The sequence below is a fragment of the Rhamphochromis longiceps genome, linkage group LG2 (genome assembly GCF_057381845.1).
Source record: "Rhamphochromis longiceps isolate RC_006_pf linkage group LG2, R_longiceps_female_GT1.1, whole genome shotgun sequence".
Taxonomy (NCBI): Eukaryota; Metazoa; Chordata; class Actinopteri; order Cichliformes; family Cichlidae; genus Rhamphochromis; species Rhamphochromis longiceps.
The window spans coordinates 12,822,580-12,828,604 of NC_140558.1; the positions used below are offsets into that span (position 1 = coordinate 12,822,580).

Sequence of the window (6,025 nt, forward strand, 5' to 3'; positions counted from 1 at the left end):
ACTGGTAGACATCCACCGTGCTGACAGCCATCGCAGTGATAAAATACAATGGCGCCAGCAAAACCTCAGATCCACGCTGGGTCCAGAGTGACTCACACAGGTCCATAAAGAAGCTCACTGAATTCACATTGATGATTAAACAGGTCAGCAGTGGGAATAAATCCTTTGGCATATTAAAGGACAATTTGGTTTCTGTTGTGGAAGCTGTAAAATGCTCGAGAGGTCCAATCTGGCCAAAGCATATGTGAGCTGTAAAAAGTGGCTACGGCTGACATGTTTATTTGTTCATACTCCGACTGAAGTGCTCCAAAGGCCAGCAGAGTCAGGAGTCTCTGCTAACAGGCCACAGGAGGGGGGAGAAGAACCCGGTGTTCAGATGATTGATGCATCGGCATATCTCATCATGTCTGGGTACAAGAGATGATAGAGCTGCCGGCGAGATGAGAGGCTTTTAGCCACTGAATGGGTCAAACAGCCCTATCGTCATGGTAAAAGGCCAGCGTAAATCTCTGAGCCGCCGCTGCTGCCCTGCCAGCTGATCAATACTGATCTAAAAGTGATGAATGTGAGCTCGATGGACTTCTGCTTCTCAGATGGGTGTTTTTGGTAACAACGGGGAGGACTGGGCGATAAAAAAGAAGCTCTGAAATGGTACGTGTCACTGACCGGTGATGTCCATGTATTTATATCATTATAAATTAGATTAAACATAAACTCTGGAGATGTTGTGTTTAATAATGTTCTGTGTTTGTTTATTTTGTTCTGATGCTGTTGTCACCCAGTGTGTGAGGCACAGACAGTTTTCTGGAGAAAACATGACAGTAAAAAGGCAGAAACACCAGAAAGTTCAGTCTCACATTAATTAGACTGTTACAGAAGTGCATACGCTCTGTTTTCACTAAATGTTCACTAAATGAAAACTTATGCAATTAATGATTTTTTTCAGCATTACACTCACTGGCCTTGGTTTGTTTTCTGTGAAGAACATATAAAAGAATACATTTCCCCCCCACTCACCAACACACACACACACACACACTGAAATTACCTTTATGTGTTTTTATTAAAGCGTGGAAACTACGTGCTGTCCTCCTGTCACCTGCTCTTTGTCTCTGTGTGTGTACCCTTTAGTCTTGTGGGTATTGTCATATACTCCTTCTCAGCTTCAAATTATGGAGAATTACAGATGTGAAAAAATGGTGAAACTGAAGGGCCGTGGTGTAACAAGAGCAAACGTGAATTGTGATTCACATGCAGGAAATCAAGTCTTCCATTGAACTTTTCAGCCCTGAAGAAAACCCAGAAAATCATCCTGAATTTCTGTATCTAAATTCCATCTTATCACATCTGCAAAGTATTTTTATGTATTAAATTATAATGGTTGTGTTATTTGTAAGGACCTGATAACACGTTGCAACCAACAGACATGTGGATACTGGCTGACTAAAAAAACATTTTAAAAAAGCACAAGAAAGTAAAATGCAGATTCATTTAGTCTGGTAAATTTCACCAGCAGGATCATCATCCTGGAAATGAGGTTTCATCTCGTAAGTGGGACCATTATGCTTCATCTTATTTTTTGGATCCTGAGCTTTCATTTTCACCTCCTGTTTGGTGTTTCAATTTCAGTTTTTCAGGATTATCCAACCATGGTAATCCAAACTGGAAAAATATATAGGTTTAAAAACTAATTTAGGAATCTAATACAGCCATGTGGCCTGAAGAATCTAAGACGAGATGTACCAAACCGGTCTCATGTGTGACACGAATTGTGGCATTTTTCTCACGATAGTCTCACTATAGCACAAACTTTCAACAGAAAATGCTTTAAAAGAAACAGTGCTTTAAAAGAATTAGCAAGTGTTGTATTTTACCCCAAAGCTATCATGTTTAAGCTTAACCAAGCAATCGATTTTAAATTAATGAAATATTTAAAGAATACACTGTAAAAACTGTGATTGGGGTTAATTAGAATCTAATAGGAGAGTAATAGTAATTATTACTCAGTAAAAACGTGTATGAGTAGTTTTAATCAAATCTAAGCAAAATTCAACAATTTTGAGATGTTCAGTTATTTAAATTTACACAGTTTTGTTTGGGGTAAATTCAGCAATGGTTTGTTGAGTAGATTTAAAAAAAATGTTTGAGTACTAAAAAAATTTAAGAAATCTAATAGATTTAACTGATGAAAGCATTTTCATTTTAATCATTGAACACTTCCGCCCATAATCCTTTGTGCCACGTGCAGGACACACGCGCTTCATGAGTGGACGTCTCCATTTTGTCAGAGGTAAGACTTCTTAATTTGTTCAAATATAAGACACGGTTTAAACAATAACGTATATCGGTTTTGAGTAAAGGTTTTAAACAGTATGATACGTCGAAATTTTATTAATAATCATCACTGTAATGATAGTATCGTATTTTTACACAAATGGCAGTTAGTGGACTGCTAGCACAAGGTCACTTTCCAAGCCTTCACGACTGTGTTACTGAACAGCTTTAACTAACCACATGTTTTACCATATTAAAAAATATCAACGGTATATTCCGATGAGTTTTAACGTCTTTCATCCACGTTTAAAAGTTCATGAAAAGGTTTTGCGGTCAGTTGTGAGTGATTTTGTCAGCCACAGTCAGTTTTTCGAACTCCAGTTTCCAATAATGGCGGCCGCTACTAAGTTTTAAAATTACTCTTAGTAATCTTTCTGGGTCACAAAATAAACTTTTAACATATTTTCAGGCGCGAAAGTAGCTGTGTAAACATCAAATATCTGCTCGGTTTATCAAGATATCGCATGTTTGCAAAAGTGCTTCGACGTTTTCGGAGCATCTGCTACCCACCAGCTCGACAGCTAGCCGGGAGCTCGAGGGTCACTGAAGCCGCTGAGAACGGCACAACTCCCGGCACATCATTTTCAGATCACCGCGGGGTTTCGCTACTCAGTTTAAACGTAATGTATAAGTCACTTAGACAACCTAAAAATGTTATTGTTTGTTTTTTTTCAGTGTTTTATTTGTTCGTGAGTAAATCGGTTTGGCTGAGATTAAAGTTATTAGATTAGATTAGATAAAATAAAACTTTATTAATCCCCCGGGTGGGTTCCTCCTTGGTTTTTACACAGCTGACTAAACGTCAAAAATGATAATGTTGCTTTCCTTTCAGGTAATGGAAGATCCCTCAACTTAAATTCACCTGATCAGCATGGGATTGAAGTTGCAGGCTATCATAGCCAAGGTATTTTCCACAGACATTTCAGCTTGGAATTTTATTTAAAGAATTTTTTTGTCAAATTTCATTTGCATGGTGCACAGCTCCACTAATTTGTTTGCATGTTTTTGTCAGTGCAAGAGGACGCCAGGACGTCACTGATATAATTAACAACACAATTATGGGTTTCATGTTTTAATTGTATTTTAAATACATGTCTATTCTTAGTAAAAAAAACAAACAAAAAACAAACAAAAAAACACAAGTACAGGTATTGCTGGGTTTTTGTTTTGTCCCAAGAAGGAAAAACCCTTTCTGACGAACATAAACTAAATTAGATAAAAAAACTAAATGACTAAATTAATGTAATTTACTAAAACGACACATTTAAAGATTGAACCTGTCAAGCATGTTGACAATACCTTTGTGTTGACTGTCAGCACCCAGGCATGTGCATTAACATCAGCTAATTATCGCACATAATGCTCCATGTGATGATAATTTGATATTTAACAGTTTTTTTTAATACTGCCAATTCTCACAGTTTTGTCTTAATAAATGGTCACTTATCTGATGGTAATTTTTGGAATTCTTGCTCATTTTCAGTCACCAAGCAATCCTAGCAATAACATAACCAGAAATCTGGTTATTCAGTGCTTGATGGTGTACCTTGGGGAGTCCATTGATCAACTGATCAAAGAGTACAGTGTAAGTGTTGAAGTAGAAACATTATTCTGTTTTTGTTATTCATATGTGTTTGTCAAGTTTCAAATAATTTGAGGCATTATCATGTTTTATTTGTCATTCAGCTACAGGATGTGTCCAGGAAATATTTCATGTGTGCAACTACAGTCAGAAAACCCATGTGTTTGTTGTTTCAGGATGCTGATGAGGATGGTGTGTCACAAGATCTTTCTGAACAGAGGATGAAAATCTACAAAATCAAGGCTGTTGGATCTGAGGAGGATGACATTGGCATTGTGCTGGAGGGTGTGAGAGTTATGCCTGCTCTGGGCAATTTTCCAAGAGCATGCGCAATGCTGGTTGGATTGACATATGCAGTCGATCTTGCCTATCCCAAAGAGCTAAAATACACCTTGGAAGTATTCCAGAAACTTTTCCTTGAACTGGATTGTGCTAAGCTCTCACCAAAAGTGAACAGCCTCAAGAACAAGTTATTGGCTTAAACGAGGACTCTGAAAGAATGAAAGGGAAGTAAGCTCACTGAAAACCTTTGGTTTGTCTTTGTTAGATGCAGCTATCTTTTCAGTTTTTAAGTTAATTTCATCTTATTCATATCTTACCCAAATGACCTGCAATGTGTCAGGCTGTATTTGTGCTCTTCATTTTAATTTTGTTTTTTATTACCTACAAGTTTCTTAGGAATATTCTGTTTGAAAGGCAGCAAATTGGAGGAATCACTAGTGAAGCTTTTCTTTGTTTATAGTGTATGTTACTATAAAACATTGGTTTAAAACAACTTTAAAATTTAACAGAAGTGCAGTCCTGTAGCTGTAGAAATGTTACTTCCTCTTACATGTGTCTTAGATTTTCTCAGGTTAAACATCCAAATTGGGATAAAAGGTTGATTTACATTATTGATATTCCATGTACATGAGTGAAAAACCTTTGTTCTACAGTTATATTGAGTGATTCAATTTAACAAAAGATTGACAAACTAAAGTTTTTGTTTGTCAATCATAAATAAGTAACAGAGATAAAGGAAACGGTAAAGGATATTCAAATTTCAGGTTCATGTTGATATTACAGTCTAAAGATTAATTTCTTTTTTACAAAACTGGTTTACATTCATGCAGTTTATGTTGCTGTTGCTCTGTACACAAAGCTGTGTGATAAACTGTTTATGACACTAAAACAAATTTACAGCAGAGGAATGTATTTAGGAGATCAGGAGATTGTTGATGAGAATTCAGTGTATACGAGCAGAAAAATGTTATATTATAAATTACTGTGTTTTATTTTCCACAATAAAACAAATTACTGTTTTGATGTTTTCTTTGTGAAATTTATTAATTTTACTCAGAAAATAAGTAAAATTCATTTCATTTTCTCTTATTATTCAGTCATTATTTTTAAGGTTTATTTGGAAAATTATTGAATCCAATTTGAGTTTTACTGAAAAAACAAGAAGATTTCTTTGTAATGGATATTTTAGGAAGTTTTTACTAAACCTTTGCCAGATAGTTAGTAAATTCAAAGTAATTTTTCTCAGAGACTTATTTCATATCAATTATTTTTTTTGGTAAAGTTGGGCAATTTCAACCTTCAGTTTGAGATTTTGACCCTAAATCCAACACATATTTACAGTTTAATTCTATTAATATCTACTTTTGTTTTCTATTTGAATTTAATTAACATTTTCTCTACATTTTACATAAATCTTTTGAAATTAAAATCTACTTAATTATTTCAAGTGTCACTTTGTTGCCATAACTTTTTTAAGTAACCTCTAGTCACAGTTTTTACAGTGTACCATTAGGGGAATGTCATGGGCTGTGTGAGCAGTATATGATTCGCTCCATCACCAAAACCCCAAAAACCACCAAACGTGTCATTTTATTTCTTTTAAAAGTGGAACATTTGTGAAAATAGCCACAGATGAGTACACACGATAAAAATGTTGGGAATTTAAAAACATGACTTAATAGATTAGAGTTTGTGACTGTTTCAGGAGCTGCTGTGAGACTGTACTGGACACACAGAACAGGAAATGCATAACATGAAATTGACCAGGAATGGGGAAAGTGCACAGAAAAGAAGATGGAAAAGAGCTCAGTGAAATGAAAATAGCAT

At 35.5% G+C, this 6,025-nt stretch overlaps 1 long non-coding RNA gene across 1 annotated transcript; it reads left to right on the top strand.

Moving 5' to 3' along the window:
• Nucleotides 1–2,217: 2,217 nt before the first annotated feature.
• LOC146677042 (uncharacterized) lies at nt 2,218–5,217 on the top strand. Its single transcript, XR_014907349.1, has 4 exons — nt 2,218–2,290; nt 3,167–3,238; nt 3,818–3,919; nt 4,093–5,217. It is a non-coding gene; the product is annotated as an uncharacterized LOC146677042 (long non-coding RNA).
• The last annotated feature ends 808 nt before the right edge of the window (nt 5,218–6,025 follow it).